This window comes from Gossypium hirsutum, chromosome A13, assembly GCF_007990345.1.
Source record: "Gossypium hirsutum isolate 1008001.06 chromosome A13, Gossypium_hirsutum_v2.1, whole genome shotgun sequence".
Taxonomy (NCBI): Eukaryota; Viridiplantae; Streptophyta; class Magnoliopsida; order Malvales; family Malvaceae; genus Gossypium; species Gossypium hirsutum.
Window position 1 is genome coordinate 17,123,243 of NC_053436.1, and position 21,233 is coordinate 17,144,475.

General features: G+C 38.8%; 1 non-coding gene across 1 annotated transcript; it reads right to left on the bottom strand.

Moving 5' to 3' along the window:
• Positions 1 to 2,983: 2,983 nt before the first annotated feature.
• LOC121213397 (small nucleolar RNA R71) lies at positions 2,984 to 3,089 on the bottom strand. The gene has a single exon (XR_005908779.1). It is a non-coding gene; the product is annotated as a small nucleolar RNA R71 (small nucleolar RNA).
• Positions 3,090 to 21,233: the final 18,144 nt, after the last annotated feature.

Consider the following 21,233-nt stretch of genomic DNA (forward strand, 5'->3'; position numbering starts at 1 on the left):
GGCCGTGTAACATGACCGTGTGTCGCACTCAGCTGAGACACAAGCCCGTATCTTTGCCTGTGTGGACAAAATAGGCCATTTGCCAAGCCAATTTGCCACCCTTTTCTCATGCACACCTAGCAACCAAAATGGTACCATTTCAATACATTTATAGGCAACCAAAACATGTCAATTCATATACAATTCATGCCAACTATCATCAACCATTTCAACTACTAAATTTCAAATTCAAAACATACCAAATCATTATGCCAAGATCATCAAAACTAACATAAGTTCCAAATGCATTTATTCATTATCTTATCATCTAATTCAAATATCAAAATAACACTAATTCAATACCTTATTCTTATACCATACTAAGCCAAATTCACAAGGCATACCATTCACATTACATAGCATATATAAACACATTCAATAAGTAAAATTCACATCCAACAACTTTACCAAATACAAGCCAAATCACATGTGTAACACCCCTAACCCGTAACTAACATTGAATTAGGGTTACGAGGCATTACCAGACAGATAGAACATTTCAGACCAATTAAGAATCACAGATATTATTTAATATCATTTCATAAGCAATCATTTCTTAAGATGGTCTACAAAACCTAAAACATACGTTTAAGAATAGTTACAGCTAAACCGAACACATTCATAAAATTCAGAACATAGAAAATATTTCAATTCTGTTGAGGTCACACGTCCGTGTAACCAGGCCGTGTGCCTCACACGGGCATCAGAGACACCCATGTGAACTAGCCATGCCAATACAGGGTAACTATACTGACTTTCACCCATGGCCAATAGACACGCCCGTGTGCTATGGCCGTGTGATACTTGGGTAGCTACTGACTTTAGCCCACTGATAAACCGTAATTTATACATATTTTTACCCTATGCTTAACACATTTTTCGGATGATTTTTCCTTAGAATTGGTGAATTCGATGCTCCTAACTCCTTAATTTCATGTTTTATACTTAGGAGAGCATCAGAGAGCGAAAGGAACGAGAAACGGGCCAAAAACGGAGAAAATGGGCCAAAGTACGAAATCAACACTGCCTGGACTTCCTCACACGTGTAGACCACATGACTGTGTCAATTTGGCAGAATCGAAGCACCACACACATGGGTAGAACACACGCTCGTGCCATTCTAATAGGTTTAAGCACGACCTGAAGTAATCGCACATGGGCGTGTCACACGGGCATGTCCCTGCCGAGCCCAAGTTGAGTCCAATTCAGAAAAGGCTAATTTCGAGGGTTCTTTGGCATTCCAAAGCCTTTAAATACACCCTAGAGGAGGAAGAAAGGAACACACAGAGAGCGGGAGGCAGGGAACTGCTCAAGGGAAGTCGATTTATCCATTTCAGAAGCCGGATTCACCATTAAGACTGAAGATCTCCCCTCAATTTCCCTCCAGGAGTTTTGGGTTTCCTTTATGTTTTGTATTCATTATTCTTCTGAGATGTTTTCCTTTTTAGTTATGAACTAAATCCCCTAAATACCTAAGGGGAATGAAACCTAAGACGAATCTTGTTATTATTTTCTGAATTATATGATAAATATTTGGCTTGTTCTTAATTATGTGTTCTTAATTCTTGTTTTAATATTCCAGGACATTGATTCAAGTTAAGCTTTTATTCAGAGGTGGAATAGACCCTGTCTAAGAGTACAATTGTCATAACTAAGTGGAGTTGATTGCGCACCTAGAGATAGGGTAACAAGATTTTGCCAGATTAGGGTGAAACCAAATAAGGGGTTCCATAGATCGAGTTAATGCAACCCTAAGGTGTTAATTAGAGAAAATTCTCAATTATTCAATCTAGGGATTAGACGTTATTAGTCTTGAATAGGTATAATAACATATCTTAGGGATCTCTACGGAACAAGTTAAATGAATAAATTATCCTATTCGGAGTCAGAATAACAAGCGAAGTCTAAGTGGATTCTTCCTTAGGTATTGTCTTAATTCAATTGTTTTCCAAAAGTAATCCCCCAATTATATTTTTTTTTGTGAATTCTTCGTTTAGTTAATTAGTTAGTTAAAGCAAACCCCTTTATTCTTAGGCTAGATAATAAAAAGATAGTCATTACTAGTACTTTTAGTTCCTTTGGGTTCGACAATCCGGTCTAGCTAAAACTGTACTACTATTCGATAGGTACACTTGCCTACATCGTGATAGTAGTTAGTTTCAAGAATGATTCTTTATAAATATTTAAAACCTGTCACACAAAAATCGCGATCAAGTTTTTGGTGCCGTTGCCGGGGAACTAAGATATTAGGAACACTCAATTTTTATTACTTTAGCCATTTATTTTTCTTGCAAGTTAATTCTATTTTATTTTTATTTTTATTTATTAATTAATTTTTTCTTTCTCTTGGCAGGTTTTTATAATTTATGACTAGAAGAAACCCTTCAGGACCACTACTTTTTGACGAAGAAATTGATCGCACAGTTCGCAGAAACCAAAGAGAAATAAGGCGAAGCTTAAGATACATAGAGAACGAGCAAGAGGACGATATTCAAACCCCAACTGAGGAGATGGCTGAAAATCAAGACAATCAGCTACCTCCTACGATACCCGTTGAACTAGAAAATCAAAATCCTGCTCCTTGTACTATGTATGATTATGCTAAACCTACTTTAACAGGAACTTAGTCAAGTATAGTTAGGCCTGCTATTGTTGCAAATAATTTTGAACTAAAACCTAACACTATTCAAATGATACAGCAATTTGTTCAGTTTGATGGCTTGCAGGATGAGGATCCAAACAATCACTTGGCAAATTTCCTGGAATTCTGCGATACATTTAAAATTAGTGGCGTTTCTGATGATGCCATTCGTCTTCGGTTATTCCCTTTTTCATTGAGGAACAAAGCTAAACAGTGGTTGAAATCGTTACCACGAGGGTCAATTACTACTTGGGAACAAATGATCGAAATTTTTTTATTAAAATATTTCCCACTGGCTAAAAAAATTACGTAATGATATCTCTCCGTTTGTGCAGATGGACTAAGAAACTCTTTACGATGCATGGGAGAGATACAAGGACCTACTGAGAAGGTTTCCTCACCATGAATTACCTCTATGGTTGCAAGTTCAAACATTCTACAATGGTGTGAACCCCTCGACAAGGCAAATGATTGATGCAGTAGCCGGGGGAACCATCAACAACAAAACACCTGAAGAGGCTTACGAATTTATTGAAGAGATGTCACTGAATAAATATTAGTGGCAAGTCATGAGGACTAAGCCAACTAAAATAGCAAGCATTTATAACATTGATTCGGTTACTATACTGTCAAACCAGGTAGAACTTCTAAATAAAAATATTGATGGTTTACTTGGTTCTACTCAGGTACATCCAGTAATGAGGTACGATACGAATGGAGGAGGAGCATGCACAGAGTATCAACCCTTCAACCCTAGCATCGAGGAGGAACAAGTCCAATATATAGGTAACAATAACTCTAAATTCCAAAATAACCCATATAGTAACACTTATAATGTAGGTTGGAGGAACATCCCAATTTCTTGTAGGGCGGTCAAGGAAATCAAAGACCACAACATCTTCCGGGTTTTCAACAACCACCCTATCAACAGGAAAAGAAACCGAACCTTAAAGAGATGCTGTCTAAATTTATCTGTGTCAGAAACCCATTTCCAGAACACCGAGACAACACTTAAAAATCAACAAGCCTCGATCCAAGGGCTCGAAACTCAGATAGATTATCTTTCCAAACTAATCTCCAAACGACCACAAGGTAGCTTGCCAAGGAATAATGAACCCAAACCAAGGGAACAGCTCAACGCGATTAATGTTCAAGATGAAGAAGGATTCGTTGAGCCTAAGCCAGAACCGAGGCAAGAAACTGTGGTGAGCAAAGGTCAAGGTGAGGTAGGTCATAATAAAAACAAATCAGTGAATGTCGAATATAAACCTCGTGTGCCATACCCCAAGGCGACAAGGAAAGACTGCTCAGATGAACAATTTGGTAAATTCCTTAAACTCTTAAAAAAAATTACATATTAACTTACCGTTTATTGAAGCTCTATCGCAGATGCCAAACGCAATGAAATTTTTAAAGGAGCTTTTAGCAAATAAGCGGAAGTTGGATGAGGCATCGTATGTGGAGCTAAACACAGTTTGCTCAGCTATTCTAATGAATAAACTACCCAACAAACTAAAAGATCCAGGGAGTTTTACGGTTCCTTGCTTAATTGGTAGTTTAGATGTTAATAATGCATTAGCTGATTTAGGGGCTAGTATTAACGTCATGCCCTACAAAATGTTCAAACAATTAGGTATTGGGAAACCCAAATAGACTAGGATGAGCATTCAATTAGCAAATAAAACTATAAGATTTCCTAGGGGTATTATTGAAGATGTGCTAGTTAAAATCGATTAATTTATATTTCCCGTTGACTTTATTGTTCTACACATAGAGGAGGATAGCAACACTCCTTTGATTTTAGGACGGCCCTTTTTAGCAACTGCTAAAATGATTACTGATGTTGGCACAGGTGAGCTCACACTCCGTGTGGGAGACGAAACAATCACCCTTCAAGCTCGCAATTCTGGCAACACATCGGAAATTGAAGGTGATCGTCTAAACCATTTTACTAAAACTGACAATATGGTGCAACCTACTTTCCAGGAAATGGGTCTAAAGGACGTACAAGAGCCATTCTCAAGTAGTAGCAGAGGACCTATTCATGAAGATCGAAGGCTACAAACTGAGGAGCTAGATGAATGGCAGACGCATAAATCGAGAACACACGATAAACCAAAACTACGCTAGAACGAGCTCAATACCTTCCCAAATCAACTTATGGTTGGGGATAAAGTATTATTAAATGCCGTAGATCCTCAAATTGTCACTACCAAACCGAATGAAGAAATCCCTCTTACGGTACTTAGCATTTTCCCATTCGGTACAGTTGAGGTAAGTCATCCCAAGTTCCACACTTTTAAGGTAAACAAAACCCGTCTAAAAACTTATTTTGATGAGAATGATAACAGGAATGAGGAGTATAAACTCCTTAAACCACTATGACCATTCAATGGAGAGGTAAGTCGAGCTTAGACTATAAATAAGCACTTCTCGAGAGGCAACTCGAGTACTAACTGTATTAACTTCTATAAATTTTAGTGTTTAATACGTAACTTACTAACAGAGCTCTTGAGTATAGGTTTTCCACACAGACACGGCCTATCCCACGGGCGTGCCTTAGGCCGTGTGGAAACAAGGCAAAGATTTTTCCTAGCATGGGCTACGATAAATCACCACAGCTGTGCGACATGGGCGTGGGCGAACCTGCCAAAATAACATGGGCGTGCGGCACGCCCGTACATTGAAACCGTGGCCAAACCTGTCAAATTAACACGGACGTGCGACATGCTCCTGCCAAGCAACAGTGGTCGAACCTGTTAAATTACCACGGGCGTGAGAGAAGTGAACAATGTAGACACGATTGTGCGACACGGCCGTGAGCATGAACACGCCCAAGGAACACAGGCGTGGGACAATTATCAGACGTGCCCAAATTCAAAATTCGAGAATCACACGGGCTGAAATTGGGGAACACGGGCGTGTTACCTGGTCGTGTGCCCCAAAATCTATAAATAGGATGCACTATTCATTGTCTTCTTCACCCAAAAAACCCTAACCCTAGCCGCTGCAAGTCCACACGCCCTCCCTGCCACGCCCGAGCGCTACTTCCCACTCTATTTTTGACGCTCAATCTCTCTCCCTTAGCATTTGTTTACTCCTTTCACTGCTATTTTACTTATTTCTAATGCTTATTATCAAAATAATCTTCATTTTTCTCATACTATTTTTTATTTTGCTCATTATTCTATCATTTAATTTGAATTCTTAAGTTATTTATAATACATTTCATGTTAAATCGAGTTATTAGGCAAACCTCATTCTGTTGTCATACCCATGACATTACTATGCTCATTCTCATACTATTACCATGCCAATGTCACGAAATTAGGCTATCAAATTAATTATTTTGGTTGTGTTTGGTTATTATTAATAATTTTGGCTGAAATTGTTAGCTCAAATTCATGCCTTTTTTTTTTCTTTTTCCTTTTCAAATTCGTTTACCTACTATTATTATTCTTTATATTGCAGGTATACAATGTCGTCTTCACGAGGAAAGAAGACCGCTGTCCCTGTTTCAAAGAAAAAGAAGAGAGCGTCATCTTCCTCGGGTCCTACCGCGAAAATTTTCCACCCTTTCCTACAATTCCTCATCGGGCCCCAAGAAGAACTTTTCCAAATACTCTGGGCCCGACCTTTAATTGTGGGCCGCCGTATCGACTGGGCTGCAGTAAAACAAGTTAAGTTGGCTGATGCAATTCGGGCCTTCCTAACCACCGATCCTTGGGAGATTTTCTTTGGGATCATCGAGCCAACATATCTCGAGCCCACCATGGAACTATGCTCAACGTTTCATCTTCAGACCGTAATGACGAACTACGATGTTCCCGGCACGGTGCAATTTTGCCTAGGCGGATTAGTCCGCCAGCTCAGCGTTCCAGAATTCGGTACTGCATTGGGCCTATATATGGAGGAGTTCAAGGAGGAGAATGACTTAGATACTCTCAACCGCCATATCCATCATTCTCCTTCACGTTGCTGGGACCACTAGTACCAGGTTCAGCCACTTATAATCCTAGCCCTCCAAGGCATCGGCTCTCCCTCCATCTCTGAGGTACCTATACGCCATTTTGGCTCACACATTAATAGGAAGGCGAAAGAGCACTGGCATCGTCAACACTCATGACTCCTACTTTCTATGGTGTATGTCGCACGGGCAAGTCATCTACCTTGCCTATTTCATTGCCCTCGCCATTCAACACTAGACGGAGCGGCATAGGAAGGCGGTCATCTCCATTGGTCCTTATGTTACTCGGTTGGCTCGACACTTCAGGCTCCTCAACGCTGCGGCCTAGGAATCATCCTTGACCCTCATTGGCCAGATGTCTCCACAAGGCATCTCGAGCATGCTAAGCATGAGGATGATCGAAAAGTGCCAAGGAACCTACCCTCCTCAATATCGTCTCACCCAATCTACCGAAGAGGAGGCCCCCGTGGACATTACTGATGATGTCCCCTCACAGCATGAGGACCCACCGTCTCAGCCACCACCACCCTCTCGTTCAGTTCATGTGGCGGCTTTTTATGCTGACATTTCTGAGCGCCTCACTCGATTCGAGCAACAGTGTTTTCTATGATTTTATAGCATTGATGCTACTCTACAGCAGATCTGTCAGGACCTCCACATCTCATGGCCACCCTTACCTCGCGAACCATCTAGCGATGAAGATGTTTAAAAACTTTTAATTATTATTTTATGTTTTTACTTTTATTTTATTTTAAGACTACTTTTTATTTTTGTTTCATCTTATTTTTATTAGGATTTATAATTTTTATTTAACAATTTTGAATTCCGGCTATTTCCTACCGAGTAATCATTCTTCCTTATATATTTTCTAAAAGAGTTCCTGATGCTATCACAGTTATAAAAAGCTCCAAAGCTCACTATTACTCAGGGACTCGAAACTCCATTGGGAAAGGTTCTCCACGACTGCCATGTCCTGCTCGACCACGACCATAACCAATTTTAGATATAATATTCTTTTGGCACAGGACTTATGGACTAATGAACCTCTACCACCGCCAGAGTATCCTCCTCCACCCTCATGCCGATTATTCTCCGAAACTCTAGTTCAAGGAAATTCATTTATCACTCAGGAAGTTTCACTTCTCTCCCTATCTTATTTTGACATTCTTTTCTATATATCTATCTTTGACATTCATTTCATTATCAGAAAAATCCCTGAATGACTGCCTTGTTCTCTTGAAAAGCTCTCATATCATATTTAGGATAAATTTTGATTGATTTATGATTTTGATTGATATATCTTAAATTAAAACATAGGAATTTATGCATTGATTGTTTAAAGTTTAAGACATTAGAGAATCAAGCATGATAAGTTGATTTTTAAGAATTTAAAATTTTAGGTTGTTTCCCCAAAGTTTAGGTATTACTTTGAGTTGGAATTCACAAGTTTTAAACATCAAAAAGCCATAATTCTTGTGAGATTTTTGAGCCTTTTGAGCATCTATTAATTCTTTCATGCTTACTTTTATTATTGCTTTGGGTGCGTCAGTATTGAACTGTTATTCTAGAACTTGCTTGATTATGCATGTCAAGACCACACCATTTGATTTGATATGTCAAAATGATTAAGGCACTTAGGATTAACCCATTCATGCCATGAAAAGCCTACCTCCACGATTAACCCCTAGTGAAACCCCTTGAGCCTAACAAGCCATTTCTTGTATTACCCTTAATATTAACCCTTAACCCATTATTGTTGAAATCCCTTAAATTAAATTTGATCCCTATTTTTGTTGAGATTTGAATTGAAATAGTTGTTCAGCTATGTCTTGTTCTTAATAGTTAGTCTATGTTATTTGGCTTGTTCTTAAAAAAAACCGTGTATACACATTAGTAGTAATCTTTTGTTTTTGAGTTTAAGTATTTAAATTCCATATTCTGAGAAGAAGCTTTGTTGTACGCAAGTGATGATTAAATATTTTTCTAGTTAAGTGATTTTCCAATTCAATCTCGATTCTAACTGTTTCTTTCAGCTTGTGACCACATCCTTTAACCAAAGCCATGTTACAACCCTCTAAAGACCTTTTGATTGATGTATCATCTCAATTTATAGTGGTGGAGATGTGATTTTCATGCAAGCCTATGGTAATAACTTTTCATATTGACTGATGAGTGCTACTTTCATTGTCCTTAAACACTTTGAGTGATTTGAGTGAATCTTTAGTGAGGATGTTAAACTCCGTCAGATTTCGAATCGAGGTAACCACTTAGATAAGGGGAGATGCCTAAGTTTTGCATGATTAAATGCTCAACTTGGAATGTTCGAAGCTCTAATGTTCTTTTAGTTGAATTTTCAATGTACGACTGCTCATGAATTAGTTTGAGATATTTTCGATAGAGATTATAAGTTAAGAAGAATTTATTTTGATTATGAGTTGAGAATTTTGCTTGAGGACAAGCAAATGCTTAAGTGTGGGGGTATTTGATAAATCGTAATTTATACATATTTTTACCCCATGCTTAACACATTTTATCGATGATTTTTCCTTAAAATTGGTGAATTCGATGCTCCTAATGCCTTAATTTCATGTTTTATACTTAGGAGAGCATAGGAGAGCGAAAGGAACGAGAAACGGGCCAAAAACTGAGAAAATGGGCCAAAGTACGAAATCAACAAGGCCTGGACTTCCCCACACGGGCAGACCACACGACTGTGTCAATTTGGCAGAATCGAAGAACGACTCACACAGGTAGAACACATACCCGTGCCATTCTAACAAGTTCGATCACGGCCTGAAGTAATCGCACATGGGCGTGTCACACGGGCGTGTCACACGGGCGTGTCCCTACCGAGCCCAAGTTGAGTCCAATTCAGAAAAGGCTAATTTCGAGGGTTCTTAGGCATTCCAAAGCCTATAAATACACCCTAGAGGAGGAAGAAAGGGACACACAGAGAGAGGGAGGCAGGAAACTGCTCAAGGGAAGCCGATTGATCCATTTAGAAGCCCGATTCACCATTAAGACTGAAGATCTCCCCTCAATTTCCCTCCAGGAGTTTTGGGTTTTCTTTATGTTTTGTATTTATTATTCTTCTGAGATGTTTTCCTTTTTAGTTATGAACTAAATCCTCTAAACACCTAAGGGGAATGAAACCTAAGACGAATCTTGTTATTATTTTCTAAATTGTATGATAAATATTTGGCTTGTTCTTAATTATGTGTTGTTAATTCTTGTTTTGATATTCCAGGATATTGATTCAAGTTAAGCTTTTATTTAGAGGAGGAATAGCCCTGTCTAAAAGTACAATTGTCATAATTAAGCAGAATTGATTGCGTGCCTAGAGATAGTGTGACAAGATTTTGCCAGATTAGGGTGAAACCTAATAAGGGGATCCATAGATCGAGTTAATACAACCCTAGTATGTTAATTAGAGAAAAGTCGCAATTATTCAATCTAGGGATTAGACGTTATTAGTCTTGAATAGGGATAATAACACAACGTAGGCATCACTACGGAACAAGTTAAATGAATAAATTGTCCGATTCGGAGTCAGAATAACAAGTGAAGTCTAGGTGGATTCTTCCTTAGGTATTGTCTTAATTCAATCGTTTTCCAAAAGTAATCCCATAATTATATTTTTTTGTGAATTCTTAGTTTAGTTAATTAGTTAGTTAAGGCAAACCCCGTTATTCTTAGGCTAGATAATAAAAAGACAGTCATTACTAGTACTTTTAGTTCCTTTGGGTTCGACAATCCGGTCTTGCTAAAACTGTACTACTGTTCGATAGGTACACTTCCCTACATCGTGATAATAGTTAGTTTCAAGAATGATTCTTTATAAATATTTAAAACTTGTCACACAAAAATCGCGATCACCCACGGCCACATGAAATGCCCGTGTCCCCTGACCGTGTGGGCACCATGCAGGCTTGATTTAAGCCAATTTGCCACCCCTTTTTGGGTCCAATCCTACAAGAAATAATATACAACATTCATACCAAAATTTCCAACCAGTTCCACGCTTAAGAATGATCGAAACACATTAGAACTTGACACATTACAAGCATGCACCAAAACTATACACAAACTTATCATTTGTTAGCCAACTTGCATGGCATAATATATACACAACAAAACTTATATACATAGACCTTCTAGCCTATACCTGCCATACTTTAAAATATGTACACTTTCAAAAGTACCAAAATGAGATCGATAGTGTGGTGATGATCCTCGACTATCCCCGAGCCTTTAGTAGCTACGATAACTGTAAAACAGACAGTAAACACACAGAGTAAGCTACAAAGAGCTTAGTAAGCCAAAAACAATTGGTCTAACTACTAAAGCATATAAGTACAATTCAACCATAAAGATTCATAGCCATTTCATAGAATAATTCATAAACTTAACCATGCTCCTTTGTTTACATATATGTTATGCTTCATTTACATACATATGTACCTGCATAGGTTATACATTTAGTACGATACAAATGTACCTGCATAGGTTATACATTTCATATACTCAAATTTAGATTTCGTACACTATCATCAGACGGGTTAAAAACAATACAGATGCTCATAAACAAGTACAATTCTGACGTCCCGGACGTGGTCTTACATGTAACTTAATATCGAGGCCTGTGTCCTAGACTGGGTCTTACACGAAATCAGATACGATGCCAATGTCCTAGACATGGTCTTATACATCAATATCAATCGAGGCCTGTGTCCCAAACACAGTCTTACATGAAATCAGATACGATGCCGATGTCCCAAACATGGTCTTATACGATGTCTCAGACAGATGTCAACTTTGCTTAGGAACATACAGAGCTTTTCAAATATTATCATATTATCATACTTTACTCCAAAGATATTCATCAGGCACTCAAGTCCATCCAATATAGATTACAGTTTATATGTGTAGAATTTATTTTAATTGACACGTAATTGTAATTTGACTTACCTCCGACGGATCTGCACGGAACGAGTCGACTATTCGACTATTTTAGACTTTCCTCGATCTAAGTCCGATTTTCTTTGTTCTTGATCTAATACAATACAAATTCAACCATTAAATAATTCATTTCATTCAATTTAATCCTTATACACATAGTTAGGGTACTTTGCATTTTAGCCCTTACATTTTCACATTTTGACAATTTAGTCTATTTTTCACAAAATCACTAATATGCAAAATTCACCAAGACTATAGCTTGGTCGAATATACATGACTTCCATACCAACCCAAATAACATATTTAATTTAAAATTTAGTCTTTCAAAACCTCATTTTCACAATTTAGTCCAATTAGCTCGATTTCATCAAAAACTCAAAGACAAAACTTATGAACCATCTACCGAGCCTTCATATCCTTGAGTATCTGAATAATCCGTTCAGATTGACCATCTGTTTGCGGATGAAAAGCGGTACTAAAATGCAATTTAGTACCCAGAGCATCTTGCAATTTCTTCCACAATCACGATGTAAATCTCGGGTCTCTATCAGACACTATTGACAATGGCACATTGTGCAATCTCACAATATCAGAAATATACAACTCAGCTAGCTTTTCCAGTGAATAATTAAACTGAATCGGAATAAAATGAGCTGATTTCATCAAACGATCAACTACAACCCAAATTACATCTTTCTTTTTCGGAGACAGAGGCAAACCCGAAACAAAATCCATGGTCACTTGATCCCATTTCCACTCCAGAATCATAATCGGTTATAATAACCCAGAAGGCACCTAATGTTCAGCTTTAACTTGCTGACAGATTAAACATCTCAAAACAAAGTCAGAAATATCTCTTTTCATTCCCGGCCACCAATATAGTTGTTTCAAATCGTTATACATTTTCGTACTTCTCGGATGTACAGAAAATCTACTATTGTGAGCTTCACTCAAAATTGTTTGAATCAAATCTGGATTTCTTGGAACACAAAGTCTATTTCTGATCCTCAGACAATCATCATCATGTATTCAAAATTCAGAATCAGAATCAGAATTACACTGAGTTCGTTTAGCCATAATCTCATTATCAACCTTCTGAGCTTCGATAATCTGTTGTAAAAACAAAGGTCTCACTTTTAATTCAGCTAAAACTGAACCATCATCAGACAGATCTAAATGAGCATTCATTGCAAATAACGATTTTTTACTCAAAGCATCAGCAACCACATTTGCTTTTCCCGGGTGATAATCAATCACAAGTTCGTAGTCTTTTAGTAGTTCTAACCATCTTCTCTGCTGCAAATTCAAATATTTTTGCGTCATTAAATACTTCAGAATTTTATGATTAGAAAACATGTGACATTTCTCACCAAACAGATAGTGACGCCAGATCTTCAAAGCAAATACAATGGCAACTAACTCAAGGTCGTGTGTCGGATAGTTCTTCTCATGCGGCTTTAATTGTCTCGAAGCATAAACAACAACTTTCCTTCTTGCATTAAAACACAACTGAGTCCACTCAACGAAGCATCGCTGTAAATAACGAATTCTTTACCTGACTCAGGTTGTACTAGTACCGGAGCTTCAGTTAACAGAGCTTTTAACCAATCAAAACTTTTCTGACATTTCTCAGACCATTCAAATTTCACATCTTTCTGAAGCAATTTTGTCAATGGAATTGCTATCATGGAGAAATATTTTACAAATCGTCTGTAGTAACCAGCAAGCCCCAGAAAACTGCAGACTACAGATACATTCCTCGGAGGCTTCCAATCTAGAATAGCTAAAATCTTACTCAGATCAACTTGGATACCGGATGTTGATACTATATGACCCTGAAAACCAACTTCTCGTAACTAGAATTCACATTTACTAAACTTTGCAAACAACTATTTATCTCGCAGAGTCTGTAGCACTATTTTCAGATGTTTAGCATGCTCAAATTCATCACGTGAATAAATCAAAATATCATCAATGAATACAAAAACAAATTGATCAAGATACAGTCCGAAAATTCTATTCATTAAATCCATAAATACAGTAGGTGCATTCGTTAAACCAAAAGGCATAACTAAAAATTCATAATGCCCGTACCTTATTCTGAAAGCAGTTTTTGGAATATCAGAATCCTTTACTCGCAACTGGTAGTAACCCGATCTCAGATCTACCTTAGAAAACATAGTAGCACCCTTCAACTGATCGAATAAATCATCAATTCTAGGTAGAGGGTATTTGTTCTTTACAGTCACTTTATTAAGCTGTCGATAATCAATACACATTCTCATAGTGCCATCTTTCTTTTTCACAAACAGAACAGGGGCACCCCATGGTGAAAAACTCGGTCTAGCAAACCCTCAATCGGCCAATTCTTGCAACTGAGATTTTAATTCTTTTAACTCGGTCGGAGCCATTCTATACGGAGCTATTGAAATCGGAGTAGTACCAGGTACTAATTCAATGCCAAACTCGACTTCTCGAATTGGAGGCAAACCAGGTAGTTCTTTAGGAAACATATCAGAGAAGTCACAAACCACAGGCATTGATTCAACTTTCTTATCCTTCACTTTTGAATCTAACACATAAGCTAAGTAAGCTTTACAACCTTTCTTCATATAATTCTGTATTTTCATTGTAGAACCACAGTTAGTAGTCCATTCAGATTACTAGACTCAATTTGAATTATCTCATCATTCTTCACCTCAAATCAACGACTTTTCGTTTGCAATTCACAATAGCATCATGCAAAGTTAACCAATCCATTCCCAGAATTATGTCAAATTCATGGAAAGGTAAAAGCATCAGATCAACAGGAAAACAGATATCTCGTATCATTAATAGGCAATTCTTGCAGACTTTATCAACCAAGACACTTTTGCCTAAGGGGTTCGATACTTTAATTATGAATTCAGTAGACTCTACAGGTAAAGTCTTACTATGCACTAAATTCATACAGATATAAGAATGTGTTGATTCAGGATCTATCAATGCAATCACAGAAGTATCGTAGAGAGTAAAAGTACCAGTAATCACGTCTGAAGACGAGGCTTCCTCACGAGCTCGGATAGCATAGGCTCTAGCAGGTGCTCTGTGCTCATATCTAACAATAGTATCTCTAGTAGCTTTTTGACCACTACTTGCATTTCTTGCATTTCTGGAAGGTCTACCTCTAGCTGAAGTGTTGCTCGGTCTCAGATTCTGTACATTCTCTTGCTCAACAGGTTCAGAACAATCTTTTACAAAATGGTCTAGAGATCCACATCGAAAATAGGCTCGGTCATTCAATCTACAATTTCCTGGATGTCTTTTACCATACTATTTATATTTAGGATTCTCAGATCGGACTTTCCTGACACTTGCAACAGAAGTAGAAGGGACTCTGAATTTTGAATGCGATCTAGCTCAATCTCGATTTGAATGTCCCATATTAGCATTTGGACGGCTTTGATCATCTCGAAATTTCTTTGACATAGATTGAAATAATCTACTCGAAGATCTCTTTCTAGCATTTCTAGCTTTAGGATTAGCTTTTGTTTTCTCTTTACTTAATTCTTTAGCTTTACATGCTCGCTCAACGAGCACTACCATTTCTTTAATTTCCAAAATCCGAACTAACAGATGGATATCTTTGTTTAGTCCATCTTCAAACCTTTTTCACATTATTGTTTCATTCGATACACATTCCCGAGCATACTGACTCAATCTCACAAATTCACATTCGTATTCAGTAACAGACATACGGTTCTGTTTAAGCTCGAGAAACTCTTTACGTTTCTGATCAATGAATCTCTGACTAATTTATTTCTTTCAGAATTTAGATTGAAAGAAATCCCAAGGAACCCGTTCACTCGAGACTACAGATATTACAGTTTTCCACCAATGATATGCCGTATCTCTTAAAAGTGAAATAACATATTTTACACATTCCTCAAGACTCAGAGACATTTCATCAAACACTCGTATTGTATTTTCTAACCAGAATTCGACTCTTTCAGCATCATCATTCATTGTAGCTCGGAACTCTTCAGCCCTATACTTTCTAATCTTATCAACCAGTGGTCTACTTAGTTAACTGGACTCACCGAGGGCATAGCAAGAATTTGAGAAGAATTAACTGGGGGTGGAGGTTGTTGTACAGCCGGATTGGTTCAATATATTGAGTGAACCAATCATTCATCATCTGATAGAAGGCTTGCTTAGCCTCGCTATCACGGCTACTCATAGCCGGTTGTGAATCATCTTGCACCGTCCCTTGTGCTGAGGCAGGCGCATTGCTTTCTACATCGTCAGCTACAGCTCTATCGGGATCCATTTGCTATATAAAAGCACATTTCAATGTCAGGAGCATCACACTATCACAGATTCAAATATATGACATGTATAGCTAGACTCATAACCTCTATGGTAGTCCTAGATCCGACTAAACCATAGCTCTGATACCAATAAAATGTAACACCCCTAACCCGTAACCGACATCGGATTAGGGTTACGAGGCATAACCAGACAAACAGAACATTTCAGTCCAATTCAAAATCATAGATATTATTTAATATCATTTCATAAGCAATCATCTATTAAGATGGTCTACGAAGCCTAAAACATGCGTTTAAGAACGGTTGGAGCTAAACTGAACACATTCATAAAATCCAGAACATCAAAAATATTTCAATTCTGTTGAGGTCACACGCCGGTATAACCAAGCCGTGTACCTCACATGGGCATCAAACACACCCATGTGAACTAGCTATGCCAAAACAGGGTAACCATATTGACTTTCACCCATGGCCAATAGGTACGCCCGTGTGCTATGGCCGTGTGATACTTGGCTAGCTACAGACTTTAGCCCACGGCCACATGGCACGCCTGTGTGCCCTGACCGTGTGGCACCATGCAGGCTTGATTTAAGCCAATTTGCCACCCCTTTTTGGGTCCAATCCTACAAGCAATAAAATACAACATTCATACCAAAATTTCCAACCAGTTCCATACTTAAGAATGACCGAAACACATTAAAACTTGACACATTACAAGCATACACCAAAACTATACACAAACTTATCATTTGTTAGCCAACTCTCATGACATAATATATACACAACAAAACTTATATACATAGACCTTCTAGCCTATACATGCCATACTTTAAAATATGTGCACTTTCAAAAGTACCAAAATGAGATCGATAGTGTGGTGACGATCCTCGACTGTCCTCGAGCCTTCAGTAGCTACGATAACTATAAAACATATAGTAAACACACAGAGTAAGCTACAAAAAGCTTAGTAACCCAACTACAATTGGTCTAACTACTAAAGCATATAAGTACAATTCAACCATAAAGATTCATAACCATTTCATAGAATAATTCATAAACTTAACCATGCTCCTTTGTTTGCATATATATTTTGCTTCATTTCCATACATATTTTACAGAGACAGAGTTTTTCATATTCAGAAATTTAGTATGATACAAACGTACCTGCATAGGTTATACATTTCATATACTCAAATTTAGATTTCGTACACTATCATCAGACGGGTCAAGAACGATACATATGCTCATAAACAAGTACAATTCTGACATCCCGAACGTGGTCTTACATGTAACTCAATATCGATGCCTCTGTCCTAGACAGGGTCTTACACGAAATCAGATACGATGCCGATGTTCCATACATGGTCATATACGTAAATCTCAATTAAGGCCTGTGTCCTAGACACGGTCTTACATGAAATCAGATACAATGCCGATGTCCCAAACATGGTCTTATACGATGTCTCAGACAGATGTCAACTTTGCTTAGGAACATACAGAGCTTTTCAAATATTATCATATTATCATACTTTACTCCAAAGATATTCATCAGGCACTCAAGGCCATCCAAGGCAGATTACAGTTTATATGTGCAGGATTTATTTCAATTAACACGTAATTGTAATTTGACTTACCTCCAGATTATCCGCTCAGATTGACCATCGGTTCGGGGGTGAAAAGCAGTGCTAAAATGCAGCTTGGTACCCAAAGCTTCTTGCAATTTCCTCCAAAATCGCAAGGTGAATCTCGGATCTCTATCCGACACGATAGAAATAGGTACCCCGTGTAATCTCACAATCTGAGACACATACAATTCGGCTAGTTTATCCAATGAAAATTCGTACGCACGGGGATAAAGTGAGCCAGCTTAGTTAGTCTATCAACAACAACCCAAATTGCATCCTTCTTACTTGCTGACAATGGCAGTCCGGACACAAAGTCCATTGCGACTCGATCCCATTTCCACTCGGGTATCATGATCGGCTGAAGTAATCCAGAAGGCACTTGATGTTCCGCTTTCACTTGTTGACATATTAAACATCTCGAAACAAAGTCGGAGATGTCTCGTTTCATACCATGCCACCAAAACCAACGTTTCAAATCGTTGTACATTTTCGTACTCCCCGGGTGAATTGACATTCGGCTACAATGGGCTTCGTTCAGAATCATCGAAATGAGTTCCGAATTCCTTGGAATGCACAAATGACTTCTGAACCTCAAACAATCATCATCATCAATTTGAAACTCCGATTCCTTGTTCGGAACACACTCAGCCCGTTTTGCAACCAATTCATCATCAACTTTCTGGGCTTCACGAATTTGATGAATCAATAATGGTTAGGCTTTTAATTCAGCTACTAACACATTGTCGGGTAGAACAGACAAGTGCACATTCATCGCTCGTAAAGCAAACAATGATTTCCGGCTTAAGGCGTCCGCAACCACATTAGCCTTTCCCGGGTGGTAATCAATGACAAGCTCGTAATCTTTCAACAACTCAAGCCAACGTCTTTGTCGCAGATTTAAGTCTCTTTGAGTCATCAAATATTTGAGACTTTTGTGATCCGAAAATACATGGCACTTTTCACCAAATAAGTAATGTCGCCATATTTTAAAGCAAATATGATGGCAGCTAGTTCAAGATCATGGGTCGGATAATTTTTCTCAAATGGCTTTAATTGTCTCGACGCATAGGCCACCACTCGACCTTCTTGCATCAATACGCAACCCAACCCAAGTAGGTATGCGTCACTATAACTGACAAACTCTTTGCCTGATTCGGGTTGCACTAAAATTAGAGCTTCAGTCAAATAAGTTTTCAGTTGATCGAAACTTTTCTGACATTTCTCCGTCCATTCGAACTTAACATCCTTTTGAAGTAGCTTCGTCATTGGTGTGGCTATCATCGAGAAACCTTTTACAAATCGTCGGTAATAACCGGCGAGCCCCAGGAAGCTCCGAACTTCGGTAATATTTCTTGGAGGTTTCCAATTAAGTATGGCTGAAATTTTGTTTGGGTCAACTCGAATACCCGATGCGGATACCACGTGACCCAAGAAGCTAACCTCTCTTAACCAGAACTCACACTTACTGAACTTAGCATATAACTGCTTATCCCGCAAAATTTGCAACACTAGTCTCAGGTGCTCAGCATGTTCGGTCTCATCTCTTGAATAGACCAAGATGTCATCAATGAACACAACTACGAACCGATCCAAATATGGTTTGAAGATCCGATTCATCAAATCCATAAATACCGCAGGGGCATTAGTGAGCCCAAACGGCATCACTAAGAATTCGTAGTGACCATATCTCGTTCTGAAGGCAGTTTTGGGTATGTCCGAATCTCGAATTCGCAACTGATAATAGCCTGATCTCAAATCTATTTTGAGAGCACTGAGGCTCCCCTCAGTTGGTCGAACAAATCATCGATACGCGGTAACGGATATTTGTTCTTTATCGTCACTTTATTCAGTTGACGATAGTCAATGCACAACCTCATGGTTCCGTCCTTCTTTTTCACGAACAATACTGGTGCCATACGATACGGAGCCATCGAAATCGGCGTAGTCCCAGGTACAAGCTCAATACCAAAATCTATCTCCCGAACAGGTGGTAAACCCGGTAATTCTTCAGGAAAAACATCCGGGTATTCACAAACCACCGACACAGATTCGGGTTTCTTTTCTAATTCTTTGTCATCAAGTACATACGCAAGGTATGCTTCGCACCCTTTTCTTACATATTTCTGGGCCAACATTGAGGATATTACAGCTGGCAACCCATCCAAGTCCGTAGACTCAACTCGGATTACTTCGTTATTTGCGCACCTCAATTCAATAGTCTTGCTTTTGCAATTCACAACCGCATCATGCACGGTCAACCAATCCAACCCGAGAATAACATCAAATTCATTAAAAGGCAAAAGCATCAAGTCCGCCGGAAAACAGGAACCTCGAATTACTAGGGGACATTTCTTACACACTTTGTCGACAAGCACGTAACGACCCAAGGGATTTGACACCCGAATTACGAACTCAGTAGACTCAATAGGTAAAGTCTTACTGGATGCTAAGGGTTCACATATGTAAGAATGAGTAGAACCGGGGTCAATCAAAGCAATTACATTAGTATCAAAGAGAGTAAAAGTACCGGTAATAACATCAGGCGGAGAAACATCCTCGCGGGCACGTATAGCATAAGCTCTAGCAGGCGCACGAGCCTCGGATCTGGTCGTAGCATCTCTAGATCCTCTCTGACCACCACCAGCATTGCCCGTATTTCCAGATGGTCTACCTCGAGCAGTGGTAGCACCCGGTTTCCCACTCTGATTTACATTCTGTTCAGACAACCTCGGGCAATCTTTAATGAAGTGGTCAACTGATCCGCACTTGTAACAGGAGCGGTCAGGGAATCTACAACTCCCCGAATGCCATTTACTGCAATATCGAAATTTCGTTCTGTCTCGACGTTCATTCCCAACACTGGCGACCGAAGTGCCTCGTGTACCCACAGGGGGTCGATCACGATCTTGTCTAAAAAGGCCCGAAGTGCCTCTCGACCAGCCCACATCATCTCGAAATTTCTTCGATTCCTGTTGAAGAGACTTTCCCGAAGATCTTTTACGAAACTCTCCAGTTCCCACATCAACTTTTTGTTTTTCTTTTCTAAGCTCTTCGGCTTTACAAGCTCGCTCGACAAGTACTACGAACTCTCGTATTTCAAGAATGCCAACGAAAATTTTTATATCTTCATTCAGCCCATCCTCGAAGCGTCTACACATGATAGCCTTGGACGAAACACATTCCCGAGCGTATCTACTAAGTCTAACAAATTTTCGCTCGTAATCAGTAACTGACATGGAACCTTGTTTAAGCTCAAGAAATTCCTTCCGTTTTTGATCAACAAATCTCTGACTGATATACTTTTTCCGAAACTCAGTTTGGAAAAACTCCCAAGTTACTTGCTCTCGGGGCAAAACAGAAGTCAGAGTACTCCAATAGTAGGCAGAATCACGTAGCAAGGAGATAGTACACTTTAGGCATTCATCGGGTGTACAAGATAGCTCATCGAGTACCCGGATAGTGTTGTCCAACCAAAATTCAGCTTGCTCGGCATCGTCGCTATCCGTAGCTTTAAATTCAGTTGCCCCATGTTTTCGGATTCTGTCAACTGGGGGCTTATTTGACCTTATTTGGTCAGTTACCGGAGGTATTGTAGGTGTGGGGTGGTATTTGTCGGGAATGGAGGTTGTGGAACAGCCGTATTAGTTCGAATGTATTGGTTGAACCAATCATTCATCACGCTATAGAAAGCT